The sequence below is a fragment of the Bubalus bubalis genome, chromosome 4 (genome assembly GCF_019923935.1).
Source record: "Bubalus bubalis isolate 160015118507 breed Murrah chromosome 4, NDDB_SH_1, whole genome shotgun sequence".
NCBI lineage: Eukaryota > Metazoa > Chordata > Mammalia > Artiodactyla > Bovidae > Bubalus > Bubalus bubalis.
The window spans coordinates 75,862,858-75,877,027 of record NC_059160.1 but is presented as its reverse complement, the minus strand read 5'-3'; positions in this window follow the sequence as shown (position 1 = coordinate 75,877,027).

Below are 14,170 nucleotides of genomic sequence, written 5' to 3'. Positions count from 1 at the left end.
AAGCAACCTAGATGTCCTTCAGCAGATGAATGGATAAGAAAGCTGTGGTACATATACACAATGGAGTATTACTCAGCCATTAAAAAGAATACATTTGAATCAGTTCTAATGAGGTAGATGAAACTGGAGCCTATTATACAGAGTGAAGTAAGCCAGAAAAAAAAACACCAATACAGTATACTAACGCATGTATATGGAATTTAGAAAGATGGTAATGACAACCCCGTATGCGAGACAGCAAAAGAGACACAGATGTATAGAACAGTCTTTTGGACTCTGTGGGACAGGGAGGAGGGGATGATTTGGGAGAATGGCATTAAAACATGTATAATATCATTTAAGAAATGAATCACCAGTCCAGGTTCAATGCAGGATACAGGAAGCTTGGGGCTGGTGCACTGGGATGACCCAGAGGGATGATATGGGGAGGGAGGTGGAGGGGGAGGGGTTCAGGATGAGGAACATGTGTACACCCATGGTGGATGCATGTTGATGTATGGCAAAACCAATACAATATTGTAAAGAAAAAAAATAATAATAATAAATGATAAATAAATTTAAAAAAAATCCTACTACAAATGTGTGTTATAGGCAAGCTTAAAAAAAAAAAGTCCTGGAATGTTTGAAACTATTGAAAGGAGTTTGACAACTCTGAGATCTGGGGCAATGAATTAATACACAAATAAGTAAATGGAAAACTATGCAAACAAAAAGTAAGATAATTGTCAATTCCAAGAAAACTAAAACACAACAAAAGAAGAAATACAACCAAATTATACGATCATATTATACTCATCTGTGAGAGTTTGTACATGTTTGTAAAGGGGAATGAGACATGGGGAGTCCAGAGAGCTAAATCTTCATCTTTCTTGGTGGAAATAAATAGAAAATATCCATGACTGAAAATAAAAATGAATAGAATAATCATACTCTTGACATATATGGCCATAATACTAAAATAGAACTAAAGAAGCTAAAAATAGCTAAGAAGTTGAAAGAGATTGCCTCTAGTGTTGGAAATTGGATAAGAAAATTTAAGGCTATCTTTCAGCATTTAATTTATAACACCTCATTTGGCTTTAAAAAATGTGCATATGTATTTTATGATTAAAAAATATTTAAAACGTCTTATGTAAGAAAAAGAACTAAAAGATACACACCAAAATATTTACACTGACACTCTTCAGAATTTTATTCAATTTGTATATTTTGGCATTTTCCAAGTTTTCTTCTTTCAGCATATATTACTTTTATAATTAGCAAAATAATAAATAATTACACATACAGAGAGGAGTGTGCAGAATCACTAAAAAAAGAATGATTTTTTTTTTTTTTAAGTCCTCAACATTCCTCTGTGTATATGAACTCAGCCATATTGGTAGAAATATTCTGCCAATTAACTTTAAATTTATCCTTTTTTCATGCAGCTCATCTGTACCCAGATCAGTGGTCTCTTAAGCTTCAATGGAAAGGAGTTAAATATTAATTTTCAATGAACTTCATGAGATGCATTAAAAAATAAGCTATAGAAAAATAAACATGAGAGAATATGTAAGAACAATGCTGTTTTATTTAGGATCATTGTTATTGTATCATTAACTTTCTTAAAAGACTGAAAAATACTCTTACAAGAATAGAATTTATATTTCTTGGAATAAAAGATAAGTTGCCAAGCTCCTGGAACACTGTCCCATCCAGGCCTTCATCTGGGAGATTATATTATTGAAGGAGGATAAAGCAGAAAGAAACATTTCCTGAGGCCTGGGGTACTTGAGGAGGCAAATTTGGCCAGATCTGAGATGATAGTGGTTACAGGCTTGAGAAGTGGCAGGGCCCTGCATCCCACTCCATGGGGATCCCAGAGCAATGGCAAGAGGTCTCTTGGATGGCATGCAGCTGGTGGGAAAGTGAACATGAATTGCCCTCCTGTGGGAATCAATAAAGCTTTTTTAAAAAATATTTATTTGGTTGTGCTGGGTCTTAGTTGCAGCAATGTGAACTCTTAGTTGCAGCATGTAGGATCTAGTTCCCTGACCAGGGATTGAACCCAGGCCCCCTGCGTTGGGAGCACAGAGTCTTAGCCACTGGACTACCAGACAAGTCCCTCAATGAAGCTTTGAGAAGGAGCTTCTGCCTTCGAGTGAACCATGTCAGCTTGGGTAATAACCATCATATGAACATCTCAGTGATGGACTGAAACTCTAAGGCCTTCCTCAAGTTTTCTGGACTTTGTCCTTTCTTGAGATGCTTGCAAGCTCCTGGGCAGGGGATAAGCTAAAGAAGTTTTACAATACCATCACTGACTCGCCTTTTGGGGAAATGGGGTTTAGAGACAAATTTTGTTAGATTTAGAAAAATAAAGCAAATTGATGGTTCTTGCACCCATTTATAGTATAGCAAATTTAGACCCTCTGCACTATTTGACCTAGACTTACCTTCTCTGAATGTGACTGGAGAGTGGGAAGTGAGGTGGTTCTTGAGAGCCCTAGAGATGAAACTACTTTCCTGAAAATGGCTCTTCGATTTAATGATTTCGGTCACCACTGACTCTGGAGGTAAGCCAAGGTGATTCAGTTTTCAGTGACTCAGACCTCTCTGTCTTGATAATCTTGTTTCACTATAATCTACCCCATCACCTTTTTGCTGTTGTTGTTCCTGCAATCTGGTTTTTCTCTATTTTGTTGTCATTCAGTCACTCAGTTTTGTCTGACTCTTTACAACCCCATGGACTGCCTGCAGCATGCCAGGCTTCCCTGTCCTTCATTATCTCCTGGAGCTTGCTCAAACTCATGTCCATTGAGTTCATGATGCCATTCAACCATCTCATCCTCTGTTGGCCCCTTCTCCTCCTCAATCTTTCCCAGCATCAGGGTCTTTTTCAATGAATCGGCTCTTCGCATCAGATGGCCAAAGTATTGGAGCATCAGCTTCATCATCAGTCCTTCCAATGAATATTCAGCACTGATTTCCTTTAGGACTGACTGGTTTGATCTCCTTGCAGTCCAAGGGACTCTCAAGAGTCTTCTTCAACACCACTGTTCAAAAGCATTAGGAATCTAGGCACTGAGCCTTCTTTATGGTCCAGCTCTCACATCCATACATAACTACTGGAAAAACCATGGCTTTGACTACACAAAACTTTGTTGGCAAAATGATGTCTCTGTTCTTTCTAAATTAAAATCTATTGGTGTCAATATATGAAGGACATGAAAAACTATATGAAAATAGCATAACCTCAGAAAGTATTAATAATTGACACTGGTAAAAAAAAAAAAATGACTGTATTAATGAAAAGAAGCACTGGAATGAGTTTTATCAAAGACCATAAATAGTCACTTGCTATGAAGCAGTGCCATTCCATGGTCAGGGCAGCTGCACTGCTCTGATTACCCAGCTGATACTGTCCTTGTGTAGTTTGGCTCAGGGATGCAGAGGACCTAGTCTCATCTCTGCTGTGGCAGCATGGCTCTAGGAGAATTTGGAATGGTGGGTAAGTTGGGAGGGCTGGGAGTGAGGTGGAGGACACAGCTGGGCTTTCCCAGGGAGCCCAGATGCTGAAAGCTTAAGATGGAATAATTTCTTTTTCAACTAATGGAGATATATAACAGCCCTGTGAAACAGGACCAGCATCCAGCTGCTCCCAGCAAGTCCAGCATCCTAGCCACAGGTCAGAGTGGCTCTCTGTGGGGACATTCCCTGACTCAGAGCAGTGCTTCATCCCAATCCAAAGCTGGCATTTTGTTTGCCAGGTTCTTGGGTCATTGAAAAATGGTAAATGATTTGGGTTTGCCTAATCCAGACCAGTATATCTTTTTCGAGGATTAGTGATCACTTCTGTTATTTTAGCTCTCAATATCTCTGTAATTTAAGTTCCCACTCTTTGCAAAATAGATCAAACAAGCAAGATGCTTTCCTGCATCTCATGACACCACCCAAACTCCAGAAATCATCTAACTTTTGTACTTTATTTACTATGTAGTCTTGGTGTTTTTGTGTTTTGAGTCAGATACTCAGTTCATGGGCTTTCCAAGTGGCTCAGTAATAAAGAAGCTGCCTGCCAAGCAGGAGACATGGGTTTGATCCCTGGGTCAGGAAGATCTCCTGGAGAAGGAAATGACAGCCTACTCCAGTATTCTGGCTTGGGAAATCCCATGGACAGAGAAGCCTGGCAGGCTATAGTCCTTAGGGTCGCAAAGGAGTCGGACACAACATAGCAACTAAAAAACAATCTGTTCATACTGAGAAAAAATACTACTACTTAATATACACAAGAGAAATTATTTCTACTGTGGTGTCAATACTGTGCTATAAAAGTTATTGTGGTCTAGCACAGAGCCACAACTTACTGACCCATGAATTGATCTTTACGTCTAAAACAGTACCAGCCTAGTAAATCTGCCAGGTACTTTACTGCTAATCACAGAGGAGATTTTACCATTCCTCACCCTTGCCATGCACTCAGTGTCTTCTGTCTTTGTTCTTGCTATATCCGCAATGTGCTATGCAGACAATGGAAGAAATAATAGGTTGTCTGGTGTCAAAGAGAATGCTGGAGGGTGAGCAGAACCAGACCTACAAGCTTAATCCCCCAAAACAGTAAAGTTCAGCAATTAATCTCAAAGACAATGGAAACTATTCATGAGTATTAAACTGGAGAGTAACTGGATCAAAATCTTAAAACAAAGCAAATTAACACTCTCAATTGCATTCAGGGACTGCTGCTAGAAAACTATACGAGTAATTCAGATGGCAGATGAAGTGGGGAGTGGATAATAGAACTGGGAAAATTCAAGAGATATTTAGGAGGTTTGAATAACCAAGATTGGAGACTATTTTGAGACACAGGGATAAAAGGAAAAGTATATAATACTAGCTTTTTTTTTTTTTTATCAAATGCTTGCAATGTGTTAGCCTCTTAATAAACATTACTTATGATTCTTTCAAGGGGTCTTAAAGATAGGTATTATGTCCATTTTACAAATGAAAAACTATGCCTCCCAGAGAAGAAAAGTCTTGCCTGGAGACATATATAGTGAGCGGAGGAGCTGGGAGTTAGATTCAGGTCAGTTCCATGGTCTTTTCAGTTTACCTCGTTACCTTGAAGTTCAAGTGAAAGGGAAGAAATTCTCTCACAACACAATTCTCACCCCTTAATACACTATAACTTCTTTGTTTACCTCTTGCTGATTTTAGTTCCCAGTATAATTGTACAAACCCATTTTATGTGTTTTAAGTGTGATTTTCATCTAAGAGGTTAATCTAACTCCAGGCAATGCCATTAAACAATCGGAGACTATTTAAAAATCAGTATTCTTTTTTTTGTTAATCAGAGATCTTACTTATTTATTTTTGGCTGCGTGGGTCTTACTTGCCGCAGGTGGGCTTTCTCTCGTTGCGAAGAGTGGGGGCTACTCACTAGTTGCAGTGCTTGGGCCTCTCATTCCCGTGACTTCCTTGTTGCACAGCACTGCTCTAGGCACTCTGGCTTCAACAGCTGCGGCTCCCAGGCTCTAGAACACGATCTCAGTAGTGTGGCACCGGGGTTATTTGCTTGGTGGCACATGGGATCTTCCTGGGCCAGGGATCAAACCCATGTCCCCTGCATTGGCAGGTCGATTTTTAACCACCACCAAAGAAGCCCCTAAAAATCAATTTTCTTAATATGAGTACAACTGATAATTGTGGAAAGATTTTTTATTTCTTTGTGCATACTTTCTTTGTACTATTATTTCTGTTACATTTAAACTTTCAGATTCGATGAATTTATAACTTTGGAGTTCAATTCCCTTTTTCACATTATTAACAAATATTTCCCTTCCCACATTGGTCAGGTTACAAAAATCCCTTCTCAATTTACACAATAATTGGGCATTCATCATTGAGAAATTGTAATGAAATAAGTAACTAATTTTTCAAACATGTGGTAAAACATAATCTTGTTGACAAAGAGATGGGAATGTTCCTATTTTAGTTTCCTCTTTCTAGAAGAGTATTCTGATTTCATTTCTCTATTAAGTATGACTTTGGAGTTTAAGGTTTGGTTTGATCTTTTTATTTGTGCCAAATCAACTGCATATCATTAAAGTTCTTTCACTGAACTAGAAAGCAGTGATTTCAATCTGTAAATTAGCTCTGGTAACATCATGAAATGCTGAAGAGAAGAGAAGAAATAGTTGGAAATATGGGACTAAGGTAATGTACTTGGATTGTATTTTTTTCCCTTTCTTGACAAACAAACATTTTATTGCTCCTCTTAAGAAGCAAATAAGATAATATGCTCAACAACAATTTATCTGTACACACTGAATTGAAGATGATTCTGTTCTCTCTTTGGCATCACTCTAAATTAAGACACAGCCACAAATTCTTTCACGCCAACACCTCACCTCAAGTCGATATCATACCTCTTTAAGGTGGCTGGTTGCTAGCATGTGAGTGGTCTATTTCCAAATCTGTTAAATAGGAAGTGAACTCACAAACATAGCATCATTTTCCACACGGTCTCACATGAGCTGAACCAGAGATTATGAGGGCTAGTATCAGTGCTTTACACATTTATTTTGGAAAATAATTTCCTTGACTGCTGATTCAAAAGGATTTTCAATTAAAGAGTAACTTATTAATATTAAATTAGAAATACTGTTAATAATATGGAATGATAAACTCTGCATACAGAAACTATATGTGTTATCTTAGTAATTTTTATGTAAATCTCAAAACTATTCTAAAATTAAAAGTTTCAGTTCAGTTCAGTCACTCAGTCGTGTCCGACTGTTTGCAATCCCATGAATTGCAGCATGCCAGGCCTCCCTGTCCATCACCAACTCCCGGAGTTCACTCAAACTCACATCCATCAAGTCAGTGATGCCATCTAGCCATCTTCTGTCATCCCCTTCTCCTCCTGCCCCCAATCCCTCCCAGCATTAGAGTCTTTTCCAATGAGTCAACTCTTCACATGAGGTGGCTAAAGTACTAGAGTTTCAGCTTCAGCATCATTCCTTCCAAAGAAATCCCAGAACTGATCTCCTTTAGAATGGACTGGTTGGATCTCCTTGAAGTCCAAGGGACTCTCAAGAGTCTTCTCCAACACCACAGTTCAAAGGCATCAATTCTTCGGCACTCAGCTTTCTTCACAGTCCAACTCTCACATCCATACATGACTACTGGAAAAACCATAGATTTTTTTTTTTTTAAGTATAAGAGAGAACATAGTATGTCCTGGAAATTCCCTTTGAAGTGGGGAGTGGAAGTGAATAATTTGGCTGAGTAGGCAAAAGACTTTATGCTATTCAAAGGAGAGTCAATACGTAAATTGTATAGGCTGGATGAGGATTCCTAGAAGATCTGTGGATGGGCTTCAGGGGTGTTGCAAAACCTCCTGAGTTGTATAAGATTATACTCTCTGTATGTGTATATGTATGTTTTTCTCTGAAGAAAGTTAAAAACTTTAATTATTATTCAATTATTCTTTTTTTATCTTTTTTTAAATTTTATTTTATTTTTAAACTTTACATAATTGTATTAGTTTTGCCAAATATCAAAATGAATCAGCCACAGGTATACATGTGTTCAGGGAAAAGCACAAAAATGTGTTAATAATCACTGCTGAAGGTAATGTTGAAACTGAAATATTCTGAGCAAGAGATATGAAACAATTCTATTTTTGTGTGCAAAAAAGATCCCTTCTTGGTAGTCCAGACTACAGTGATAATGTGTATGTGTTTGGAGAAGGAAGGCAGGAGTTAAAGCCAAGATGGTAATAAAGACCATGATCTTCAGACTCTTTTGAATTGTGGTCTACTTTGCAAGGGAAAGAAATGACCCCATAAGATATTTTGCCCTACTGTTGCCGCTTTCCTGAGAAAAAAATTACTGAGTCTTTGGGATGAAATGTCATTTTTGTAAACCAAAGTTTGATGGGATTATATATATATATCTACTTTATCATTGTAGATAAATGTACTGTACAAAAAAGATCTCAATGACCCATATAACCACAATGGTGTGATCACTCACCCAGAGCCAGACATGCTGGAGTGTGAAGTCAAGTGGGTCTTAGGAAGCATTACTACAAATAAAGCTAGTGGCGGTGATGGAATTCCATCTGAGCTATCTAAAATCCTAAAAGATGATGCTTTAAAGTTCTGCACTCGATATGGAAGCAAATTTGGAAAACACAGCAGTGGCCACAGGACTGGAAAAGGTCAATTTTCATCCCAATTTCAAAGAAGGGCAGTGCCAAAAAATGTTCAAACTACAGTACAATTGTACTCATTTCACATGCTAGCAAGGTAATGCTCAAAATCATTTAAGCTAGGCTTCAACAAGATATGAGTTGAGCAATTTCAGATGTACAAACCTGATTTAGAAAAAGCAGAGGAACCAGAGATCAAATTGCTAATATCCGTACGATCATAGAAAAAGCAAGGAAATTCCAGAACATCTACTTTTGCTTCATTGAGCACACTAAAGCCTTTGACTGTGTGGATCACAACAAACTGTGGAAAATTCTTAAAGAGATGGGTATACTAGACCACCTTACCTATCTCCTGAGAAACCTGTATACAGGTCAAGAAGCAACAGTTAGAACTGGACATGGAACAATGGACTGGTTCAAAATTGGGAAAGGACTATGTTAAGGCTGTATATTGTCATCCTGCTTATTTAACTTATATGCGGAATACATCATGTGAAATGCTGGGCTGGATGAAGCTCAAGCTGGAATCAAGATCGCCAGAAGAAATATCAATAACCTCAGATATGCAGATGACACCACCCTAATGGCAGAAAGCAAAAAGGAACTAAAGAGCCTCTTGATGAAGTTGAAAAAGGAGAGTGAAAAACTTGCTTAAAAGTCAACATTCAAAAAACTAAGATCATAGCATCCAGTCCCATCATTTCATGGCAAATAGATGGGGGGGAAATGGAAACACTGACAGATTTTATTTTCTTGGGCTCCAAAATCACTGCAGATGGTGACTGCGGCCATGAAATTAAAAGAGGCTTGTTCCTTGGAAGAAAAGTTATGGCAAACCTAGACAGTGTTTTAAAAAGCAGAGACATCACTTTGCCAACAAAGTCTGTCTAATCAAAGCTAAGGTTTTTCCAGTGGTCATGTATGGATGTGAGAGTTGGACCATAAAGAAGGTTGAGCAATGAAGAATAGATTCATTTGAAGTGTTACGCTGGAGAAGACTCTTGAGAGTCCTTTGGTCTGCAAGGAGATGAAACCAGTCCATCCTAAAGGAAATCAGTCCTGAATATTCACTGGAAGGACTGATGCTGAAGCTGATGCTCCAATATTTTGGCCATGTGATGCAAAGAGCTGACTTATTGAAAAAGACCCTGATGTTGGAAAACACTGAGGGCAGGCGGAAAAGGGGATGACAGAGGATGAGATGGTTGGATGACATGAGTTTGAGCAAACTCCGGGAGATAGTGAAGGACAGAGAAGTCTGGCATGCTGTAGTCCAGGGGGTCACAAAGGGTCAGACATGACTGAGAGACTGAACAACAACATGGGTCACTGTGCACCAGCATCCTGGCAACAGAGAAGAAAAACTCCCCCCCCGAACAGGGATTCCCACATGCTGCAGCAGCAACTGTGTCCAGGCTGGTGAAAGGTACAGCCCACTGAGCTCTTCTGGAGAAGGACTGAGGCTTAGCACTAGTGACAGCAGCTGCGATGGACAGGTCATTTTCTTGAGCTGTCTGCGATGTCCAGTTTCAGGATGAAGTTAGAGTAACGACAGATACTGTGGACTGAGTAAGTGTCCTTGGATTCTTTGACCTTCAAAGGAAGAATTGTTTAATAAAGAACATAGAACACAATTTTCTGTTAATGTGGCCACACTGGATCTTAATTAGGAAAACATCTCTGAATGGTGAAGCCCAACACTAAGGCAGGCCACCTTTCAGGATATAGAAGTAGCTATAATTCTATTGAGTTATCGATCTGTAACTCAGGTACTGGATAAATATCCTTTCTTTTCAACCTCATCTTACCATGAAGAGGTTATCTATGGCTGAATTAGCACCATCAGAGCCCACATTTCCTATAAGTGATATAAACTTGGCTCCAGGTGCTTTATACATATTTGCCTAAGTAATCTATCTGAAAAAAAAAAAAAAGAAGGAAAGATTACAAAGCTGTACTAATCTCTATGATCCTGGCCAAGATCATTCTCATGAAGTTATACTTTATAAAGTATGTGCTCATACTCATAATTTATACTCTATGAAGCTCAATCTTTTCCTCTATAAAATGAGAGTATTAAGGTTCATCCTGTAGCTTTGTTGAAATTACACCATGAAGATTACAGCAAAATTTAAACAACCAAGAAATGACAGCTCCTTTTCTACCCTCTTAGTTCTTTCTCCTCTCTAAACAAGAAAAACAAATTATTATTTTAATACATCACATGCCATAGCATTTACATAGAACACTCTTGATGGTCTCAACAAACCACAAACCCAGAGATAAGAACAAGATGAGAAGATTTTATCATAGTTGATGAATCTTATACTACAATAAGAGTGAGAGAAAACTGAGAAAATTTGTTATCTTCATGGCATCTATTTATTAGTTGATTTTAGAAATGTTTGAGGAAAAATAAACAATAAGAAGTACCACCTGGAAAGACCGCTATTAAAAACTTAGCACAGTAATCAAGATAGCATAATATTGAAGGAAAAAAATAAGACACATAGGTCAATGGAACAGAATAGAAAGCCCAGAAACAGACTCATACAACTATGCCCAGTTAATTTTTGACAAAAGAGCAAAAGCAACTAAATGGAGGATGGACAGCCTTTTCAATAAATGGAGCTGGAGAAATTGAAATTCATCAGCAAAAAAAAAAAGAAACTTGACCTAAAAAAATCACACTTTATGCAAAATTGCACTGAAAACAAATTTTTAATTTAAACTATAAAACTTATAGAAAATAACAGGAGAAAATCTTTCAGACCTAGAATTAGGTAAAGAATTCTTAGGCTTGACACCAAAAGCATAATTCACAAGAGGAAAAAATAGATAAATTGGCCTTCATCAAAATAAACTTTTGCTCTGCAAAAAGACCCTATTCAAAGGATAAAAAGACAAATTAGAGACCAGGGGAAGATTTTGCAAATCACTTATTAAAATTCTTTTGTCTAGAACACATAAAGATGCTTCAAATCTCAACATTTAAAAAATAATAATCTAATTAGAAAACTGGGCATGGACACAGAAAAGACATTCACAGACATTCCTCCAAAAAGGATAGGCAGGCAGGTGGCAAATAAACAACTAAGACTTCTAACATTATTATCCATTAGATGGATGCTAATTAAAGCTACAGTATCCTGTCAAAATTAACAATGGACTTATTATACAACCTAGCAATCCGCTTTTGGATATTTATCCTAAAGAAATGTCTTCTTTCCACATAAGAACTTGTATATGAATGTTCATAGCAACTTTATTCTTAAATAGCCAATTACTGTAAACTCTCCAAATTTCCTTGAGGTTCCTTAAGATGTTGTATGTATCAATAGTTGGCATCTTTTTTAAAATCGCTGAGTAGTATTCCATGGTGTGGACACACCTGTTTGTTTAACCATTCACCCACTCAACGAAATCTTACTAGTTTATGGTTTTTGGCTATTAGGAATAAAGTTGCTATGAATATTCATATACTTCTAAATATCACTTGGGTCAAAGAAGAAATCTCAAGAGAAATGAAAGAATTGTTTAAACTAAATGAAAATAAAAATACAGCATATGAAAATGTATGGAATACACTGAAAATAGTGCTTACAGAGAAATTTATAGCATTAAATACATATATTAGTAGAGAAGAAGACGTAAAATTCAAAAAAAAAACCACACACTAAAAAAAATACCCTAATACCTTAGGAAACTAGAAAAAGAAGAACAATTCAAGCCAAATGCACAAGAAAAGAAATAATACAAATTAGAGCAGAAATCAATGAAATTGAAAATAGGAAAATAATAGAGACAATCAACAAAACCAAAATCTGGCTCTTTGAAAAGATCAATAAAATTGACAAACTTTTACTAGGCTAAGAATACAAGAGAAGACACAAATTACTAAATTCTGATACATGTGCTGATCAGTCCAAGATGAACTTTGAAAAATTATGCTAAGTGAAAGAAGCCAGTCACCAAGGACCACCTATAATATGATGCCACCCATATAAAATGCCCAGCCAGGGGAAGTACATAGAGACAGAAAGTAGATCAGTGATTGCCAAGTGCTGGGGTTAGGGGTCAGTAGGTGATAGCTGAAGGATACATTTCTTTTTGAGGTGATGAAAATGTTCTGAAATCAACTTTGGTGACAGGTATATATATCTGTGAATATACTAAAAACCACTTAAGTGTACACTTTAAATGAGTGAATTGATGGTATGTGAATCATATCTCAAGAAAGGCACCTAAGAGAAACAACAGAGTGCAAAAAATTGTATCAGATCACTTCAGTCGCTCAGTCGTGTCCGACTCTTTGCGACCCCATGAATCGCAGCACGCCAGGCCTCCCTGCCCATCACCAACTCCCGGAGTCCACTCAGACTCACGTCCATCGAGTCAGTGATGCCATCCAGCCATCTCCTCCTCTGTCGTCCCCTGCTCCTCCTGCCCCCAATCCCTCCCAGCATCAGAGTCTTTTCCAATGAGTCAACAGGCTAAATTTTCTAAGAAAAGAATTGCGGGGGAGAGGGGGGGACAAAATGTTTCAGAACAAAAAGCTTATCTACGCATAATATTTCAGGGAGGACCCAGGAAACAGAATATATTTATTGCCTCCAAGGAAGAGAACTGGTGACTGAAGGATGTGTTTGGAGGAAACTTTACATTGCATTATCTTTTTACATTTTCATGTGCCATATTATTAGGCAGACTTACCATGAAACTAATGAAGCTTAAACTCTGGGCCCCTCACTTGCACAGGCTCTTCATAAGGCCCCAAGAGGGCCCTAAAACATACTTACCTGTTTGTAAAATTTATGTTCATGTTTGTAAAATTTCCAAAAATGAGATGTGTTAACTTCCAACAACTCACCTTGCTATTTCTTTCCACTCCAAATTCCCCTTCTTTTATTTCTCCTTTTGTGATGTGTGAGGAAAGAAGAAAGAATCTGGCTGCAAACATTTTTGGGAGGCCATGCTCTGCAACAAGAGAAGCCGCCTCAGTGAGAAGCCCGAGCACTGCAACTGGAGAGTAGCCTATGCTCGCTACAACCAGAGAAAGCCCAAGCGTAGCAAGACTCGGTTCAGCCAATAAACAAATAAATGAAATTTTAAAAAAGAAATGTTTTACCAGTTTTATTGAGGTATAAATGACATACAAAAACTGCATTTTAAAGTATACAATTTGATATGTTTCTGTATATGCATACACCCATGAGGCCATCACCACAGTCAAAAAAAATGATCATCTTCTTCACCCTCAAAAGATTCCTCTTGTTCCTTCATCAAATATGTGCTTTGCAAAGATTTTGTTCCAGTATTTTCACTATCTTAGCAGCATCTTTTTAAAAGCAAAACTTTTATAAATTACATTGAAGTTCAATGTATTTATTTGTCCTTTTCTTGATTGTGCTTTTGCTGTTGTATCTAACAAACAAGTCGCAAGATTTTTGCTTATTTTTCTTGGAGGAGTTCTATTGTTTTAGATTTTTCATTTAGGTCTACAATCCATCTTGAGTTATTTTCCGTATGTAGTGTGCAGTGTGTATTCAAGTTCATTTTTTTGCATACTGACATCTAGTTATTCCAGCACCACTTGTTAAAAGGCCCATCCGTTCTCCACTACATTGCCTTTGTGCCTTTTAAAACATTTTTCTGTATTTACAGAAAAGTTGGAAAGGTAGTACTGACAATTCTGTCACTGAGTTTTCCCAATGTCAATTTCTTAGTTTTGGCAAATGAACTAGAATCACGTAAGATGTAGACATTGGTAGATTACTATTAACTAAGTTCTAGGCTTTATTTGATCCCACTAGTTTTCCCACTAACGTTCTTTTTCTGTTCCAGGATCCAACAGGGGATACCACATTATATTTGTTTTCATCTCTTTTTAGGTTTTTTGGTTTACACATAAATAAAATAAAAATGCACTTAGACCAAAGTCTTCAACAGGAACAAGAAAGAACATTAAATATT